The sequence below is a fragment of the Heterocephalus glaber genome, unplaced genomic scaffold, assembly GCF_053883595.1.
Source record: "Heterocephalus glaber isolate CG9 unplaced genomic scaffold, H.glaber_assembly_v1.0 deba00001454, whole genome shotgun sequence".
Classification (NCBI taxonomy): Eukaryota; Metazoa; Chordata; class Mammalia; order Rodentia; family Bathyergidae; genus Heterocephalus; species Heterocephalus glaber.
In genome coordinates, this window is record NW_028258303.1 from 1,893,854 (window position 1) to 1,915,274 (window position 21,421).

Sequence of the window (21,421 nt, forward strand, 5' to 3'; positions counted from 1 at the left end):
CCCCCCCCCGGCCCATGTAATCAATTGCAGTATACAAGAACAGTAATTCACATTTTTAAACACATAGTTCAATACTGCTGAAGCTGCAATATCATTTTTCATCCCAAGTAAACCTTCACAAAGACAGTGTCCTGGTGATCCCAGTGTACTTTCAGAATTTCTCTCATTGGGAACCGACAGAAAACCAGAAGTTGCCACAGGAAGTTTTAAGTCAACTGCTTGTTTAAAAATAGATAATCCAGCATTTCAGAAATTTTCCGTTTGGGTCTAAAAGCATTCAGGTTTCCAACAGCCAGAAAAGGTTCATGCAATTTGAGACACAGAGGCTAATAAAACTGGAGGGAATTTCTACTTTAAGAAACAAAACCAAAAATGTGGGGCACAAAAAATGAACTCCAAAGACAATGCAGTGTTGACAGAATTAAGCCATATGAAAGCATTTTGTGATAGGACAATTTGTTTCGAAGGTTCTTATTGGCTTACTTCACCTATTCCTCAAAGAAAAGTACCTCTCTATTCTCTGACTTGCTCTAAAGTTTCTTTCATCAGAATGCTAAATTAGTGAGATTCTCATGCTATTATTCTGAAGTGCAAAAACAAGTTAAGATCCCAACTTTTTAGTTCCAGGAAACCAGACTGCTTTTAGACGATACCACAACTATATATATAAAATCATTTCCGAAGTTCTTGAGAGCTATCTTCTAAGGTCCAGTCTCTGACAGTAGGCTAGCTCAGTGCTTCGCTTTTGACTGACAAGGAGTTCACCAACTCACAATGGAACTTGCGAATGTGTCTGAACAGGTCTCCCGACTGCGTGAACCTGCGCTCACACCACTTGCAGGTGTGCGGCTTCTCGCGCGTGTGCACCACGGCATGGTGGCTCAGGTTGTGCGAGTACTGGAAGCTTTTGCTGCACTGGGTGCACGTATAGGGCTTCTCCCCCCGAATGAGTCCTCTCGCGGGGCTTGAGGGTGTACATGCAGGAGAAAGTCTTCCGGCATAGCGAGCACATGGGCACGTTGACATCAGTTGCTGGCTTGCTGCGGATGCCGTACTGCTCCCGGAAGTGGGTGCTCAGGTGGACCTGCAGGATGTGAGGGCTGGGGAAGACTTTGTTGCATGGGGGGGCACATGAAGATCTGGCCCACAGGGCTCAGGATGTTGGAGACGTGGGGGAGCAGACTGTTCTCCTTGCCCCCTTCCACCTGGACCCGCTCACTCTCCGGAGTCATCATTTCGTCATCACTGGCTTTGTCCTCCTGATCCAGCTCCCTCAAGACCGAGTCCTCCCTCAGAGGAGCCAGATGGGCCGGCTCATACTGTACCCTGTTATTAGTGCTCACACTTTCTTTCACAGTGCTGTGTTCCGTGTCATAGTCATTAGTGCCAAAATCACTCTCTTCACAGGAGGACCCTTTCTCCACCTTCACCTGCACCAGGTTGCTTCTCAGCACGTCCTATGAAGAGAAATAAGAGCTGTTCAGACTTTCAACTCCTGAGAGGCTGGACTTGACAGACAGGTCCAGCACACAGTCAACATCTGCCGAATTCCTCACTGAGGTGACAGGCCTCTGGGACAAAGACTCTGTTGAGCTGCAGGGGCTGGCTACTGTTTTTCCAGCTGCTGTGGCGTGTGGCTCTGCCTCTCCGCCAGCCTGGGGGATGCCTGCTGGGTTTGAGAGTAATCGCATCCACATGTTCCCAGGCTCAGCCGCCAAGTCCCGTTTGCTGGGCAGGATGTTCAATTTTTCATCTTCCCCTTCATCTTCATGTATGTGGCTGCTGCCATCTGAGAGGCTCTCAACTTTGTCCGAACAACTTGAAGCATCTTCTTCCTTTTTGGTGCTGTCTGCCTCCGTGGTGGCTTTCTCTTTCAGCTTCTTTTTGCAGACCTTGACAATGTCATACATATGGAGATAAGTGGCAGCTGCTGCCTGTTTTCAATAGGCAAGTCTTTGAACTGGAGTTTCTCTTCATACATGAATTCGAGCAGGAGAGCAAAAGCAGGGGCTGTAACAATGTCGCTGTTCAGATGAACAATGTCTGTTTTGCCCAGCTGGTCCTTTTAAAAGAGATGGAAATACATGCTGCACGAAGCCAGTACAGCTCGGTGAGCTCAGAACCGGGCATCTCCCACCAGAACAGTGCAGTCACAAAGAAAGCCCTGGTGTCTCTGCTAGCTCAGACACTGCAGCAAATGTCTACTATGGTCTGGAAACTCCATACTAACTTCATAACCACACACGCACACAGTGGCACCAGCCACGTATTAATTTTGACAGTTGACTCAAAGATTTTAAATTTATTTTTAAAACACTGAAAGTATATTTAAAGAATAAATATCTATTCTACAGAAAGAAAAATGAAAGTATATTGCATTTTCAAAAACTCATCCCCAAATTAAAATGCTGTTTTCAGAAATAGTGCCATGCATTTCTACCCTCTCAACTTCTTCTGAAGGATAGGTTATCATCTTGCCCCCAAATACTTGGAAGTTAGTGGTTAACTGATTAAAAGTAAAACAAAGCTCAGGCTAAACTAAATTACAAGTTACCTTAATGCAGGCTACTATGCTAGCTTTGTGACAGAAAAAGAGGAATAAATTTCTCGGAGTACTAAGTAATATTTATTAATGTTAAACTATTTTTGAATGTTTTTATGTACAATAACTATCAAAACTGAAAGGACATGAAAACATCAAAACAGGAAAGAGTCAATAAAATCAGATTAAGAGATGGCTAGATGCTAAGTTTCAGGCAGAGATTTCTCACGTAATTATTAGAAGAATGTTACATGCTCTAGTAAAGGGATGACAATGAAAGAGAACAACAGAGAAGAGAGAGAAAATATAAAAAATAACTAAATAAGATTCTTAAAGATATAAAAATGAAGAATTTATTTGATGAGTTAAAGTAATCTGGGCACAGATAAGGAAAGATTCATTGAACATGAACTGATGTCAGTAGAACTTACCAAATCTGAAAACTGAACACGAAAATTCTCAACATAATCTTAGCAAATCAAATTAAATAATATATGAAAAGGACACTACATCAGGAGTGCTAAATTCAGCAGTGTTCAGCACTGAAATTTTTACCAGTTTTTACCAACTGGACCATATTGAGAAGAAAATGTCATAATCTCAATAGAATCAGAGACAACATTTAATAAAATTCAGTACCTAGTTTGATAGAAATTTCAGAAAATGAGAAGTAAAAGGAAACTTCTACAGTGTGATTTAGGGGATCCTTGCAAAACCTACAGCCAACATCACACTTAAAGATGAAACACTCATCCATTCTTCTTTGAGTTTGGGAATAATACAAAGGTGTTATAAAATAATACTGTTTATGCATTGGAACCATAGATTCTCACCAAGTAAGCTGAAGCAATATTATCCAGGGACATCTTGTCCTCTACTTGTCCTTGTTTCTACCCCAATAATTTGAGGATAAATACACTATATCTATAGACTCACTCCATGTTGTCTTTCAAGATCTCAGAACTTCATTCTATTAACTCAGAGTCCACTATGTGTCAGGCACTGTTCTAGGTCATGGAATATTCTTAACAGTGTCCTTATGGAATTCAAACAGGAGATGGCGGTAATAATGAACAGGAATTTATAGTAGAGGTTCAAGCATTCTTCTCTAAAGATAAGTACAGGCTACCAAACAGCATGGAAAAGAGCATCTCACCTACACTGGGAAGGAGAGGGCCCGAGAGAAGTAAAGAAAGTCTTCCAGGAGTGGGTGGATATGAATCCTCAGATTTGACCTCTAACCCCTGGTTTCTCCATATAGGTCCCAAATCCCGAACACCAAATGCAGCACAACCAGAGTTCCCCAAAGACACTATGCATACTTAGTCTTCATTACAAGCAATAAGCCAGGAACAACATGATGGGAAATTTATTCATTTACCCCCATTTGATAGTCAGGGAATATCAGGCCAAGTCTCAGTGGTACAGTAAAGCGTACCACTGTTGGGCTTTCTCTAAATAGGGTATTGTATATAACCACTCATGCCGATCAGTTTTTCCTGCTCTTAGTACTATCCCTCCTTTGTTGGGACCATCTGAGTTCTCATAACTTTCTGTTTTCACTATTCTCAATTAATGCATAATGAAAGGACAAGTGAACTGATACAAACACAAATTATGTATTTCCACAGGAGAGGACAGGAGAGTGAAGAGGTCTGTTGACAGAAGGAATTGTAAGTGCAAAGTTTAAGAGTAAGAAAGAGAATGGCTCCTTCATGGTACCATAGCTGCCCCAGAATGACTGGAACTTACATTCTGAGTGCAGGAGGAAGGGAGTTAAAGGCAGAGCTGGAAAAGAAAGCAGGGCCTGATCATAAGAGGGCTCAGGTGTCACATTAGGGACCTTACACTTTCCTATCCCTTAGGCCAGAGAAGAGCTACTGAAGGGTTTTTAAGAAAGGAAATGTGACACTGAGTGATTCACTTTCCAGAAATATTACTGTAGTGACAATGTCACAAATGAACTTAGAGGGCAAGACAGGAGTCTTGGAAACCATTTAGGAAATTGATACCACAATGGACTGCAAAATGATGATGGCATAATTCAAAGTACTGGTGCTGGGGGAAGAGGAAAGGACAGACTGAAGAGATTGGCTAAAGAGCACTTAGTATTTAATTGTACATGAGAAGTGACATATGATAATTAGGTTTTAGCCCTTCCTCTTTCATCATTCATCAAAAAACATTTTGATAACACTATATGTTACCTTCCTACCCTTTATACTTCTTCATGAAAGCATGCATTTCTCAATTACCTTGTTAAAAGCCTGAAAATGTTCATCCATTTATAGTATTTTTTATTGTAAGTTCCTATGGTAACAAAATATATATATATATATATATATATATCTTTGAAGAAACTATTACACCACTTTCCAGCACAAAATCCTCAAAATAGTACTTAACTGTACACAACATAAATACAAGAAGCAATTTTCTTTCTATTGTGCAATCCTTTTACATGTTCAGTGAAACCTGAAATAAAAGAAATATAAGGAAAAACATATTTCAAGTGATTTCCTAGTCAACCCAAAATAAACCTAGTTCTCTATTTATACTAATATGTATCAGTAAAAATCTTGTTAAAATTAAATCATTAGTCCCTGCAGTATTAATTATATCATACCAAACATAATTTAATATTTTTGATGATTTGAAGATATTTTATACCCTTAAATCATTATTATAAATGCAAATGATTAATCATCCTTCGACCCAGTTTATATTCAATAATGATTTGATCCATTAAGTGTACCAAAGGAAGAGCAGGATCAAATTTCTTCAATAAACTATTTACACAGAGTAGAAAGTAACAGTTTCAAGGAGAATTTTGGATTGTGCTTTTAGCAACACTGTAGAATGCAGACAGCTTATGTGTGCCAAAGGGCAAGGGTGATTTGCATTTTGGGCCTAGAGACCACAGCCCCACAAAGGCTGAAGGACAGAGTATGCCTGGTATGTTCCAGAAATAGCCAAGAGGTAAACAGAACTAGATATGAGAGAACAAAAGCGAAAAGTAAAGAAGACAAGATCTCAGAAGTAACCAACCAAAACGGTTTTAAAACATGACTCCTAGGTTATTTGATACTGCTCCCTTTGAAGATGAAGGCCTGGATCCCATCCCTTGAGTCTAGACCTGGTGAGTGCTGAAGTGTTTCTTAATCACTTTCTCATCTCTGAGACACAATACCTGTCATCCACAACTTAAAAGAGGAAAGGTTTATTCTGACTCATGGTTTGCAGAACAGCATGGCAGAGGGACCTGGCACAGGAGCAGCAGCTCATGGCAGGGTAGGCAGGAAGCCGAGAGCAATCAAGGGAGGAGGGAGAGACATACAGTGTGCTATTCCAGTCCACGCCCCAGTGGCCACCTCCTCTGACCAGGCTTCATCTCAACATCACATTCAGCTGTGGACTCAACAGTCCAATGATGAGAATCACACTTCATGATCCAATCACCTCCTCAAAGTCCCGCCTGTATGATTCAGGAGGACATCTAGATATAAACATAACAAATGGGACAATATAGTTGGAAGGATTCTGTGCCAGTTTGTGAGGCCAAACATTAAGAAAATGGCACCTTCTACTTTCTGCACATGGAGATGCTTGCTCTTGGAACACAACTGCCGGCATGGACCCTGCAGTCCACAAGGAGAGGCTACCTATGGGTTGTAACCAATGAGGCCCTGACTGCCAGCATCAGTGGCCAGATTGGTAGTGGAAAACACCTGTCAGATGATTCATGCCTGTCACCATCAGATTCTAAATGCTTAAGAGAACCTGAATATAACCATCTAGTCAGGCAAAATCAGTCCCAGAATCATGAAGTATAATAACAAAATAATTGTGTTGTTTTCAACCAGTAACTTTTAGGGTGATTTGTTTCACAGCAATGGATGAATAAAACAGAAGGGTCTTCTTTGGCAAGGTTCCTTAGGACATTGCAAGCCTTTGACCCAGAGTGAAAGAAACTGGAAATTTGAACAGAAGATTGCTTTGTTTTGATTGATATTTTAGAAAAATTGTCATAACTGCTGATTCAATCAAAACAATGTGAAAGTAAGAAGTGGAAAAAGAGAAAATTAGATCATTGATGTAAGTGAGGTGTGAGTTCATACTGTGTGGACCAAAGTGGAGAATGTTGGTTACAATCAGGCTGTGTTTGAAGGTCGCTTAACAGGATTTCCTGAAAATGTTAATGAGGGCAAAGTAGATTTGTACATGCACTTTCTCTGAAGAGGGATACATATTTCTAAACATTTTTTCTTAATGCAAAATATATACTCACTTTTATGGCTTTTGTCAGTCTTAGCACAATTAAAGGAAGTGTTGTTCAGCCACTTGCTCTATGTGTTCTGTTTCACTGTATGGAATATATTTCACCTGGTCAATGATGGCCACTTTTACAGATTTCTTTAAGCTTTTACAAATAAGTACTCCCTCTTCCCTCTCTATGTAAAGTAAGATAAATAAAAATTAGAGATAGAGTGGAGCAGATGCTACCTGGGGCCCATCTAGGTGCTTTCATGTGGTATCTCTCATCCAGGGAACAGATTTCATTAGACAGGAACACCAGGGAAAGTTTTATTTTAAGCATCATTTTGTTCAATGAAAAAGAAATATATAATTAAGGCCTCTGGGAAACTAGGAACACTTCATAGAAAATTCCACATTCATTACACTCTTGTAAAAACTCCTTTTACCAATGCAACCATGCATTAAAATATAGATTTCCTTCTACGGGAAATTTGTTCAAAAAATGGAGCAAAGAATGAGTAAGGTCAAGGGTCTAGGACATAAAAAATGATAGTAGAATGAATTAATAAATAACACAAAATAACAGAGAAAGGAAAGCTTCTGTGATCTAGGGTATGAACATGCTTAGGAAAGAGGAGCTTAAAATTATAAACTACCATCGAAGAGATAAATAATGAAGCCCTTTGAGACCAAGTGTTCACAAGCTAACCACTGACACTGAAGGGATGTGAGCTTGAGATATGCGTGTCACATCATATGAGAGTTCAATTTGTCTCACCCAGCTTGATTGCTGAATCATTTCAATAATCATTCATAGAAACTGCAAGCATAACTTCCCAAACAGGAAAATCACCAATCTACTAGTAATGCTCAATTTTGCTAGATGAGATCTTAAAACTCAACCCATAAGAAACCAAAGAGAGCTCTTCGCAATTTGACTCTGAAAGCATTAACCATAGAAGATAAGAAACTTGTACTTTGATTCTGCACTTAAAAATAAGAGTGACTAAGCCAGAATTTCTATAAAATCATAAATAAAAGGAAAAGTTGATGACTGGTTACAACAGCTGATGGACCTTGTGCAACCTCTTTTTGCAGGGAGCCATGTTAGAAATGAAGCATGAAAATATAGCAGAGGCATCATCAGAGAGCCACTTGGGGAAACTTTGGGAATTATAAGCTAATCAGACCTCTGGGAAGAGAATGTCTTGCTCAATGCCGGTCCTCATCAATCAAAGACTGAAATATCATTTTCTTCTCTCCATTATTCAAAAATAGGTTAGATATTGAGAACAGGCATTGTAATAGTGATTGTCAATTAAGGAAAAAATGAGAAAGCCGACAGTGAAGTTCTAGATCTTTCTCTTTAATTAACATGTAAACTCTGACAATTCATGACTGACCCGGCCAGTTTTCCAAGAGTAAAACTGTGCTTTTAAAACCCTCTTCTCACATTTCTCCTCAGTCTCATCTGCTTGTTTGAAGTTGACAATGCAAGTGTTGCTCCTTAGTTGATTTGATTTGGTTAGGTTCCCAGAAACTCTGGGTTTCCACTCATGGCAGTGCTGGCCAACTTGTTGAATTTCTTCTCACTAGGTCACAGCCTGCTTTCTTTGGGAGTTGCTGGAGAGCCTCAGGTAGGAAGGCTGTCCCTCTTGTTTGTCATCTAGGTCCTTCAAATATAACCAAGGTAGCAGAATCAAAGAAACCATTTTGTTGAAGAACTGAGGTACATTAAAAGAACAATAATGATATAGGAGGACAGTATTATGGATTAAACAGTATCTTTTCCAGAGCAAGTATGTTTCAGAGAGAAAATACTCTAATACTTCCATCCTCTATGCATGGTTTCACCTTCTGCAGTTTCAGTTACCTGTGGTCAACTACTAAAAAATTAAATAGAAATTTTCAGAAATAATTTATAAGTTTTATATTGTGTGTAGTTCTGAGTAGCATCATGAATCTCATGTAATCATGCTCTACCTTGCATGGGGCTTCAATCATCCCTTTGTCTGACATATCCATGTTCTGTATGCTACCCTCCACCCACTTAGTCACTTGGTAGCTGGTTTGGTTACCAGATCAACTGTGGTGGTTCCTCAGTGGTTCTATTTCCTCCGACACCTCAATTCATCTTCTCATGTAGGTGTGGAATCATCTCACCTCACAACAAAGAGGTGTGAGTACAGCATGATACAATATTTTGAGAGACTGAATTATCATAACTCTTTTTTCAGTGTATTGTTTTATTTTATTATTAGTTATTGTTAATCTCTTACTGTGCCTAATTTATAAATTAAACTTTATCATAGATGTGTATGTATAGGAGAGTAAACCATAGTACTTGTAGAGTTCAGTACATAGTGGATGCAGGTTCAGGCATTCACTGGGCGGGGCTGGGAAAGTGTCTGGGAGGACGATGCAGGAGTGTCTCCCTCCTTTGGCCTGGTCCTGCAGCCCTTAGGTTGTATAGGACAGTAGAAGTGAGGGTCAAGAAAGTGGCTTTGAGCTTCAACCCCTTTCAGCAAGAGTAGAAATGAATCTTTCAAGCTTTGTTTCTTCTTCAGTGGTGTAAACTACAGTAATGTTCATCTCTAGGGATTTACTAAATTTTAGTGATTACTATGTTGAATTATCATATTTACTCATATTTTCCCAAAACATTTTGTATCCATTTATTCACTTGTCAAATATTACAAGAAAGTCTACTTTTTTACTTTGATAAATAGCAACAAGTCACAAAAGCAAGATTATCTTTGTGATTAGTGCTCTTACTATATCAGAGAGAGAGGTGAGAGTTCCATAGAAGGGCTGCTAGTTTAGGTAAGATGATGGAAAATGGGCTATCTGAGGAAATAATATCTGAGCTCAGACTGTTCATAAAATCAGAAAAATAATGTTACTTGGAAGATCTAGTGAAGATTAAATGACATAATGTATACAAAGTGATTACTGATATGTGACTCATAACACTGAATAAGCATTAGCAGTCATTACAGATATTATATTTATCATTATTCATCATAATTTTCGGACAAGATAGAAAAGAAACAGTTGAGGCTAGAAATTCTTGAGAGAGTTCCTGTTGCAGTTTTGAATCCAAAGTTTCACTGGTGGCAGAATGCTATCTTTTTCAGGATACCTCAATATTTGTCCTTAATACCTGCATTGGCCTGTGTGTTTGTGTTCCCAATTCTTTCCTAAAAAAAAAAATTATACCTTGAAATCTAGTCCCTTAAGTGATGGTATTAGAAAGTGGAGCCTTTGGGAACTAATTATGTCATTTGATCTCCACCTTGCTGTAGCTTTTTTAAAGAGGTCCTGGAGAGGTGGCTGTAGCCCTCCTGCCATGTGAGGACATTGCCAGAAGATGCCATCTGTGAGGGAGAGGCCCTTCACCAGACAGAACCTCCAGCACCTAACCTTAGACCTCCCAGCACCCAGAACTATGAGAAATAAGTTTATGTTACTTTGAAGCTACCGCATTTAAGATATTTTGTTGTATCAGTACAAAGGGTCAAAGACAAAGCCTTCAATTGAATGGATAAGGCCTAATCCCATTATGGACAACAGTCTGCTTATGCAGTCAATTTAATCACATATTAATCACATCTGAAAATACCTTCATTACAACATCTAGACTGGTATTTGACCCACACAGCTGGGCATCCTAGGGCAACCAAGCTTGCACATAAAATCACTACTCTATCAATCTACTCTATGTAGTTCCTCCTCTCTGTCTCTGTTTCTATTTCTCTCTGTCTCTCTGTCTCCCTCTGTCTCTCTCATTCTCTCTCTCTGTCTCTTTCTCTGTCCCCCGCCCTTCCTCCCTCTCTACAAACCAGCTTTTTATTATGGGATTACATGAAGCTCTTGAAGGAAAGGAAACTTTCTTTACTTGAGACTCCTGGCAAGCATTCCTTCATGGATGCTGTTGACAGCACATCTTTTGCCCTAAATGCTATCATAAATCATATTTTATTTTAGTTGCAAACATAACAGTGGATGTGCACTGCTGTTTCAGGTATCTGATGTAACTATTTTGATTCCATTCCTTAAGTGCACCTGAATAAATCAACTGCTTTCACAAAATGATTTCCCAAAAAACTTGTGCTACCATTATGATATCAAAAAGACCCCAGGAGAAGAATATTAGTGCCTCTTTGTGTGCACTGAGGTAATGATTTGCTTTTTGGTAATGCATTAAATTGTATAAAACATATTTAGCAGTTTGATGAAGTTGTTAAGACATATTGGTTACATTCATTGATTCTGAGATATAATGGTTAGAAATTTATGTTAGGATATGCAGTGCATATAATAATTTAAGCACATTAACATTTAGAACTATGAAAAAATACAAATTGAATATTTAATAGTAGACAAATGGTTAAATATATTAGAGTATGTTTTACATCCCATCAAAATGTTTTATGAGACTCTTAAAAGACAGAAAAATGCTTATAAATTCATGCAATTAAAGCAATTCTTTCTGTATATAATATCTAAATGTATAAAAAGTACACAGACTAGGATTTTAACCTATAGATTATCCTTACTGCTGTCTTTCAAAGGAACTCATATGAACACTTCTATAATAGTTAGAAATAAAAAATTAACCTACAAGTAAATGTAAAAGGAAGGAAATAAAGTTAGGTATCTAGCTCCATGAAGTGAGTGTAAGTGGCCTATTTTGTGGTATATGACCTTCCTTTTGGATGCTGTAATTTATATAATAGTAAAACAAGAAAAACATGGCACTGTGCCATGGTCTATTCCATTAACTATCAACCTCTTATAGTTTAGTTTATAACTCTTATGGAGAAATTCTAGAAAAGATAAAGCCGTGTCTTGGTTTCCCTTGGTCTGCCTACAACCTCACACCACAGAAGTATTCTGAAGATAGTTTGCAGTATGGTGACCATCGCTTCCCTGCCTGGAATGCTCTCAGATATTCTCTCCTATGAACTCAATGTACCTTCAAGAGCCTGTGAAACCCTTAACACGTTCAAAATTTCTCTCAGATTTCTCCAGTCCAGAGTAAGCCTTTTTCATGTTCAGCACATTATGTGTTCACCCTGATTTTGAGACTCAACCCTCCTCTTGAGCCTGATTATATCTCACCTCTTTCCATCTATTGTCCTTTATTTCCGTGAGTCTATTCTTTAAATTGACCACTATGCCCTTTTCTGTAATGCAGACATGTGTTCTCCTTTCTCTGCATTCTGCATCAGCCAGCAGTCCTTCCTCTCCTGCTTTTCTTGGTCTTCTCAGCCAAGCTTGGCCATGCAGCCTTTATTTTCTCATTCTTTAAGTCATGGAGGTCATGTTTTAACCTCAAGATATGGCTGGCAGTTTCCCAAATCTTCTGATTCTCAAGTCCAACTGCCAATTTTCAGTGTTTTGTCTACAGCCTTCATGTGGTAATTGACAGTGCAGCTGCCACTCTGAAATGCTCTTTCTTTGGTTGTCACCCCTTCTCTATTTCCTTGTACTTTTTAGATTATTTTTCTAAATTTTCTTTACTACATTCTTTGACTTTTCCTCTTCATATCAAGTTATATTTCCTCAAAATAGGTTTTTATTTCCTTTTCTATCTTCAGTTTCTCTCACCTGCTTTCTCTAGGTGTGTTCATTCACTCTTAGAGCTTCTACTGGAATCAGCATAATCACTCAATTATATAGGATAAAATTTTTCTTCTGAGTGCTATGGTTCTATCTCCATCTTTCCTATAAAATTATATGCTTGACTTTTTCACAGATACTGAAAATATCACATGTTAAATCAACTAAAGACTGCTCTTACCCCCATATTGAGTTGTTTCAATTGCATAAACTTGGTAGCTTTTAAACAATAAAGATATATTTCTGGAGACTGGAAGTCCAACATCAAGGAACTGGCAGATTCAGTGTTCAGTGAGGGCCCATTTTCTTCTTGTTGTGTCCTCACTTGGTAGAAGGAATGAGACTTTCTTGGTCTTTTGTAAATGACACTCATGCATTCAGGAGGGATCCACTCTCATCCCTAATTACCTTCTGACAGTCCCATCTCCTACTGCCCTCATCTGTAGGGCTAGCATATGAATTTGAGTTTTTGATATATACAAACATCCAGTATATAGTATCCTTCTCAAATACTAACTTGGGCATTTTTATATTCTTTTTTATGGTTGGTGACATCACTATCTACCAAATCACTAAGAAAGAATCCTTGAACTATTTTCAGTTTCTCCTCCTTTCTTTATATGATCCTATAAACATCAACTATTAAGTACTCATCATTATTTAGAAAGATTATTGCAACAACCTCTCACCTCCCTTTATCTATTACATTCCTATCTAACCTTCTTATGCTACTGTCAGAGTTATTTTCTATTTTTAGTGATATCATTGCTAATGTTAACATTATATTTGGCTCCTGCTACATGATAAGGCCCGGCTTCTCAGGGGTGCACAGGGAACCTGTACTTGGGAACCTGTACAAATGTCATTGGGTTTGTCTCTTGCTTTATGGCTGGACACTGGCCTGTTGACTTCTATTTTTTTTTTTTTTTACTTTCTGTTTTAATCTATGCTCCCACTATCTTCTGTTCTTCAAACATTCATCCATCTATGATTTGGCAATAAACTTGCAGGTATTTCTTTCTTAGAAATGACTTTATGCAATAACCTTTGTTGTAATACCCACGCATTAAAACTAGTGATGCTAATGTCTTTCTCTACTTGTTTATTTTCAACATCTTTATCAGAATGAAATGCATATGTTTATGTATATAAGGAATATATATGTGAAAAGGAGTAATAATTATACAATTATAATATATAATCATAAGATTTTTAAATATAGTCTGATTTGGATTTTTGTTTTGAATATCTAATAAATTTTAGTATGAGGGAGAATTACAGGTACTGCTCAATGAATATTTACTGTGGGAGTTTCCCAATTCAGAAGTCCCTTTAGTGGATCACAGGAGTTGGCTCCACAGTTTATTCAGTTCATTTGTCTGTAAGTTAGCAAGGACCAACAGCCACAAATAAAGGTCTCTGGGTTCATTGCTGGCTTGCAGCTTGAGATGGCCCTGCTGTTTTCATATTATATCTCTTAAAGGGAATTAGCACAGGAAGGCTTCCTTACAAAGGGAAAACAAATGCCCATCATATCTGATAGGGATTCTGAGAGTTGTCATTTTTATTTCAAAAGGTAGAGTTAGCCCTAGGCAAAATGATGAAGCTGGTGCTTGCTCTGGGGAACTCCTATTGTGCTCCACAGCATTCTGTCCCCTTTGTCTATTTAGTCTCATCCCTCTACTTACAGCTCCAGAGTACATGATGCTTTTGTGGGCTCCTCATGAAAACCCAATTTTGAAAATTGTCCCAGGTTACTATTTTTTCTTTAAATTCTTATTTTTTTACACTCTGATTTCAAGTTGTTTTTACTCATTTAACAGAAAATACACTTAGGTATGGGTGATTTAAAACATTCTGATGTGTTACTAATCACAGATAAGTTTAAATTTTTACATATTTCTGAATGTGCATGATGTTCAATTGTATCTCTCTAGTGGTAAAACTAGTTTTTGGGATGGGGGCTGGTACACTAGGGAAATTCAGGCTTCTAAGTAGATGAATATTTCCATTGCTATACAGTATTTCAGTAGGCACCAGGATCTGGCAAAATGAGAAGTTTAGAGTGAAGATCTCCATAACACTGCTCTCACTTTAGATGCCAATGACATATGTGAGGGTCCTAAGAGCCATTCCCATTTAATGTGATGTTGGCAATAGGTTTGTCATGAAAGGCCTTAATCAGACTGAGAGGTCTTTTTATACCTATCTTCTTCAGCGCTGTTATCATAAATGGATGTTGGATTTTGTCAAAAGCATTTTCATCCATTGAGGTGATCATGTGATTTTTGTCTCACTTCTGTGTACATGCTGCACTCCATTTATTGATTTACATGCATTGAGCCATACTTGCATCCCAGGGGTGAACCCTATTTAGTCATGATGTATGGTCTTTATGATGATTTGGTACATTCTTTTTGCCAGTAACTTGTTGGAGAGTTTTGTAGCTATGTTCATTAAAGATATTTGCCTGTAATTTTTATTTTTATTTGGATGTTAGTCTGGTTTTGGAATCAAGATAATGCTCGCTCCCAGGAATGAATTTGATAGTACTCCTTCCCTTTCAATCTTATTAAAGTGTTTGAGGAGTATCAGTGTTAGATCTTCCCTGAAGTCCTTGTAAAATTCAGTAGTGAATCCATTGGGTCCTTGGCATTTTGTAGGTGATAGATTTTTACTATTGCCTCAATTTAATTTCCTGTCATTGGACTGTTTAGGGTTTTTATATCTTCTCAGTTAGGTATTGGTAATTCATATGTGTATAGGATTCTACTAATTTTTTCTGGATTCTTCAATTTATTGGAGTACAGGTTTTTACATTAGTTACTAATAATATTTTGGATTTCAGTGGTGTCTATTGTGATTTAATCTCTTTTGTTTCTAATTGCCTTGATATGACTCTTTTCTCTCCTCCTTTTTGTAAGTTTGGCTAAGGTTTTTCTATGTTGTTTATTCTTTCCAAGAACCAGCTGTCCAATTCATTGATTATTTTTAGTTTCAATTTAATTAATTTCCATTCTGATTTTATCATTTTCTTCCTTGTACTAGCTTTGGATTTGGATTGGTTTTGTTTTTCTAATTCTTCCAGGTGAATCATTAGGTTACTTATTTGGGCTTGCTCTGTTTTTCTATTGTGAGTATTCACAGCCACAAACTTTCCTCTTAGGACTCCTTTCATTTTGTCCCATTGGTTCTAGTATGTTGTACTGGCATTATCATTTGATTTTAGGAATGGTTTAATTCTTTTTTTGATTTCTTCTGTGGCCCATTGATCATTTAAGAATGTACAGTATTATTTAATCTCCTGTGGTTGCAAAATTTCTGCGGTTTCTCTTGACATTAATTTCTTGTTTCATTACATATATGCTGATAATATGCATGGGATAATTTTAATTCCTTTGGATTTATTGGGCTTTGCTGATTAGTATATGGTCTGTTTTGGAGAAAGTTCTGTGAGGCGCTGAGCATAATGTAAATTTTGTTGTTATTGGGAAGAAGACTCAATAGATATCTATTAAGTCCATTTGTTGAAAGGTATGGTTTAACTCTGATATTTCTTTGGTGAATTTTTGTCAGGTTGATCTGTCAATTTGTGAATGTGGGGCATTAAGGTCTTCCACTATGATTATACTGATGTTTATCAGCTCTTGTATGCCTTGTAGTGTTTGCTTTATAATATTGGGTGCACTGTTATTTGGTACACGTATATTTATAATTATTAACTCTTGCTGTTGAATTGTCCCTTTAACCAATATATAGTGACATTCCTTGGATCTTCTGATCAGTTTTAGCTTGAAGCTCATTTTGTCTGAAAAGAGGATACTGACTCCTGGTTACTTTTGGGCTCCCATTGCATGTAATATTATTTTCCATCTTTTGATTTTTAGTCTATGAATTTCTTTTTGGATTAAATGTGTCTTTTATATGTGGAATGTCATTGGATCTTGTTTTTTTGGTCCAATCAACCAATTTATGTCTTTTGATTGGGGACAACTTACATTACAAATTATTAAAGAAAGTTATTGAATTTATCCTGTAATTTTATTATTTTTATATTGCTGATTCTTTTGTCTTTCCTTTTTGTTTAACTGCTCACCCTGTTTGGCATATTTATTCCATTAGAATTGTTGTAGTATTGTTGTAGAATTCCAGTAGCATTGTTGACTTGATTATCTCTGACTAAGATAATCTTGAAAAGTTTTTGGGTGCTGGATTGATTTTCATGAATTTCTTAAGAATTTTTTATGTAAGTTCCTTATTTCTCTATTACTTTTGAAAGAGAATTTTTGAAGATATATTATTCTGGGTTGAAATTTGTTTTATTTTAGTGCTTGAAACACTTTCAAGCTTTCCTGGCCTTCAAGGTTTTTGTTGATAAGGCCACTGTAATCCTCACAGGTTTACCTTTTTAAGTGATTTGTTGCTTTTTTCCAACAGCTTGTAAAATTCTTTCCTTGTTCTGAATTTCTTGGATTTTGACTATGATGTGTCTTGGAGTATTTCTTTTCTGGTCATAGTTACTTGGGGTTCTATATTCTTCTTGTATCTGTATGTAAAAATTCTTTCCCATTACTTGAAAAATTTTTGGTATGATTTCCATGATTTAATGCCATTTGTACCATCTTCTGACTTTTCTGTAACTCCACTTAGTCTTAGGTTAGTCTTCTTTGCATCATTTAGCAACCATCAGATCTATTTTTCTTGTTCTCTCTCTGTCTAAGATATCTCTGAGTATATGGTTCCAAACTTATTTTCTAGTACTGATGTGCTATCCTCATATTGGTCAATTCTGTTGCCTATACCTTCAATAGAATTCTTTATCTCCTCCATTTCTGTTTGACATACTTTCATGAACTCTAGTTCTTTGTTAAATTAGTCATTCTTGTTTTGAATCATTTTGATTTCGTCTGCTAAATTTTATTTGTAACTTCTTGAAGCGCACAGATAAATTTTTTATTAATACCACTATCTGTTTATGTTTATCACCTTCAAGCTCACCAAGTTTCTCTGCTTCATTTTTATCATTTCATGCAATTCAGACATTTGATTTTTTTATTCTTCTCCCCATCGATGCCTGTTAGATCTGCTTTGGGTGAATTGGAAGTTTTTGGAGGCATTTTTTGCCTTGTTTTAACATGCTTCTATCTTTTTTGTGTGTTTTGAGTATTGAAAATTAACTGAGTAAAAATATTGTCACTAAAATGGAGATCTCTTTAGCTATTACCTGCTTTCCAATGATACAATCTTACCTTTGTTTGTGCCTTCATATTATCTGCCTTTTCAACCTACTGAGTTTAATAGCATTAGATCCAGTCACTTTATGTAGTAGATCATATTTCAAATTTAAATTGGACATGGTGATGAACATCTGTAATCCCAGTGGTCTGGAAGGTTAAAGTGAGAGGATCACAAGTTTGACTGTTGCCTCAGCAATTTAACAATTTAACAAGAACCTTCCTTTTTGTGGCACCATATATATCCATCTGTATTAGTCAGTCTTGCATGACAACTTCAGAGACTTCAGATAAAGATTTTTGTCTCATATGGGAAATATTTCCAGGTCAGGAAGAACAAATCTTCATTCAAGATATGTCAGTGGGGGACCTCTGCATGAAGCCTTGAAAATGTGTGTTCAGAATGAGGGTCTTCTCTGACCACTGAGCCACAAAGTCCAGAATGTGTGATTTATAAAGAGCAGAAATTTACTTCTCATAGTTCTGGAGGTTGAGAAGTCCAAGAACAAGACACCATCAGATATGATACCTGACTGAAGCTTTCTGCCTCAGAGATGTTGTTTTGTGTGTATCCTCTCATGGCTCCCTCAGCCCTTGCTTCCTGGGCACTGATCCCCTTCAGAGATTGGAGTCTCTGTGACCTAATTATCCTCAAAAAGCCCACTTCTTCATAGTAACACAATGTGTAGAAACACATTCAGTTTCAACACATGATTTTGGTGGGCATTATAGACATTCAGACCATAACACTCATCATTAGGGAAGTGCAAATCAAATCCATTGTGAGATATCACTTAATACCTAGTGGGCTAACTCTAAAAAGCATAATAACAAGTATTTAAATATTGATAATGACATAGATAGTTGGAGCACTTGTTCATTGTTGGAAGGAATATGGAATGATATAGCTACTGTGAAAAACAGTTCCTCAAAAATTTAAAATTAGAATTTTCCATATTACCCAGCAATTTCATTTTGAGTACATACCTAAAAGAATTGCAGCAGGGTTTCAGAGATACATTTTACACTGATGTTCATAGACATATAATGTACAATAGGCAAAAAGTAGAAAGGATCTAAGTGCCCATTTATGGGTGGATATATAAACAAAATAAGGTATGAAGGCACGATGAGTTGATATTCACCAGTTAAAAGGAATGAAGTTCTGATACATGTTACAACATGGATGAATATTGAAAATATTTTGTTAACAAATAATCTAGACACCAAAAAGAAAATTATTGCATGATTCAATTAAAGCAGGTATCTAGAATAGGCAAAATTTTAGAAATGGTAAGTATAATGGTAGTTTTGAAAGCCTGGGATAATGTAAGAAATAGGGGGTTTTTGTTTAATTAATTTTATTGGTACATTTTAGGTATACAATACATTTACATTTATCTTTGGGTGCTTGTACCTGTACATGATATATCTTGGTTCTCACTTTTTCCCCATTACCTGTGCCCCTAAACCCTTCCCTATTTACATACTTCATTTCCATTTTTTTTCTTTTCTCATAATTTTTCCTTTCCATTCTTTCCTTTCCCCTTCCCCTCCCACCATCCCTACCCCAATAGACCAACAAATATACTTACAATAAACAACTTCATAATATCAACCCAGGAACTAATTTATCTTGATTCTTATTTTTTTCCCATTCCCCCACCCTCCCTTCAACCCCTCCACCCCACTCTATTTATAGACTTTTTTTCCATTTTTTCATTTTCTCATATTAATTCCATTCCCTTCTTTCCTTTTCCCTACCCCTCCCATTTCCCCTTCCCCTTTGGCCCTTTTCTTCCTATTTCACATTATCTATTATACATTTTGATCCTTATTTACACTTTCAGTTTCTCACATCAGAGAAACAATTCATATAGGAGTTTTTGATCAATGAGTACAAGCATTTATGTTTGAGATAATGAAAAATTGTACAAATACTAGTGACAGTGGCCAGGCATCCTGGTAAGTGCCTGTAATGCCAGCATTCTGGGAAGAAAAGGCAGAAAGATCACAAATTTGAGTACAGCCTGGGCAATTTAGCCACTTAGCAAAACCCTGTCTCAAAACTAAAATAAAGTCTGAGGATGTAGCTCAGAGCAAAAGCCCTCTGTTCAAAAAGAAAAATGAAGGCAGTGGTGATAGTTACATAATAGTGTGTACATAATTGACACCTTTCAATGAAACACTTAGAAGTGGTTAAAAGCTTTAACTTCACATTACATATATTTTATTACAATTTAAAAAGTTAGTGAACTAACTTTTAGAGTAAATAGGGAAAAAAGAAAAGACTGTTATTGTTAGACAACTGAACACTAAAAGTATAAAATAAAACGTTTGTGAAGTTTTGTAACTACCAAGACACTTCCAATTGAGCCTCTTTACAGGAAAGAAGAAGAATGATATAAAAAGTTTTTTGTTCTACTTTGAACTCTGTTATTATTTGTAATAATGATTGCAGGTCCTACTCTAGGCTTATTTGATCAATCTGATCAATTTTAACTCAAAATCACAAAAATTTAACAACTAATGGATAAATGGATGAGAAAAATGTGGTATATACACTCAATGGAATATTATTCAACCATAAAAAAGAATGAATCCTGTCACTTGAAGCAAAACGCATGTTACTGGTGGTCATTATGTTAAGTGAAATAAGCCAGACACAGAAAGATAAATTCTCAATGTTTTTTCCCATATGTGGAGGTTAAAAAGGAAACATTTGGCCTGAATGTAGAGTAGTGATTACTAGATGTTGGTAAGGGGGATGGGATAGTGGATAAAGGGAGACTGGATTTAATCAGTGTGTGTGGAAATACACCGCACCACACTAATATGTATAATTAATGAACATTAATCAAAAATAAAATTAAAATAGAAGTTCTCACCAGAAAGGTATGCTACAGTGTAGCATAGCTGTTTGCAAAATGTTTTATTTGGAACTAGTATTAAGCAATTGCATATCTGAAAGAACCCCACTATTTTGTAAATAGATATTGAGAACCATATTGCAGATTAATTAATCCTTTTACTTTCAAATTGTTTAGACAATTGAGAAAACCTCTACTTTCCCTTATATTGATAGAACTAGCAATGGAATTCCAAGACTTACTAATAAACATAAAATCACCAATAAATCAAAACAAACAAAAAATACACAACCAGAACATGGATAGACCTGAAGACATCACATTAGAGAAAACCAGATACAGAAAGAAAAATATTTCACCATCTCACTTACATGTGAATCTTAAAAGTCAAATAAAAAGAATGAAATGGAAAAAAAATAAAACAATGATTAACCAAGGTTCATGGAGAAGGGGGTGGGGAGTAGACATGTAGATCGAAGGACACAATATAGAAGATAAATAAGATGAAAATGTCTAGAGATCTAATGTATGACATGAGGACAACTGTTAATAAAACTGTACAGAAATTTCTGTTAAATAAATATGTTTTTAGGGTTCTTGTCAAAAAAAGCTACTGTAACATGATTGATGTTGGTCTGCTTCATTAGAGAAACCATTTTGCTATCTATATGTATCCCATAAAATCACTTTGTAAATCTCAAATATGCACAATAATATTTAAGAAAACAATAATCCCTCTAAAATTATGTGCTTTTTTGCTTTAAATTTTTGTTATTATATATTACCAAGATTTTTGCCATACTTCAGGCTGATTTGATTAATTCTAAACCAAGATTACAGGAAGTATGCAATCAGTGCTCTTTTGAGACATTCTTTGTTTCCAATTACAGATG

General features: G+C 36.5%; 1 pseudogene; it reads right to left on the reverse strand.

The window, feature by feature from the left end:
• Nucleotides 1-672: 672 nt before the first annotated feature.
• On the reverse strand, nt 673-2,245 carry LOC101708531 (zinc finger and BTB domain-containing protein 18 pseudogene; annotated as a pseudogene).
• Between the last annotated feature and the right edge of the window lie 19,176 nt (nt 2,246-21,421).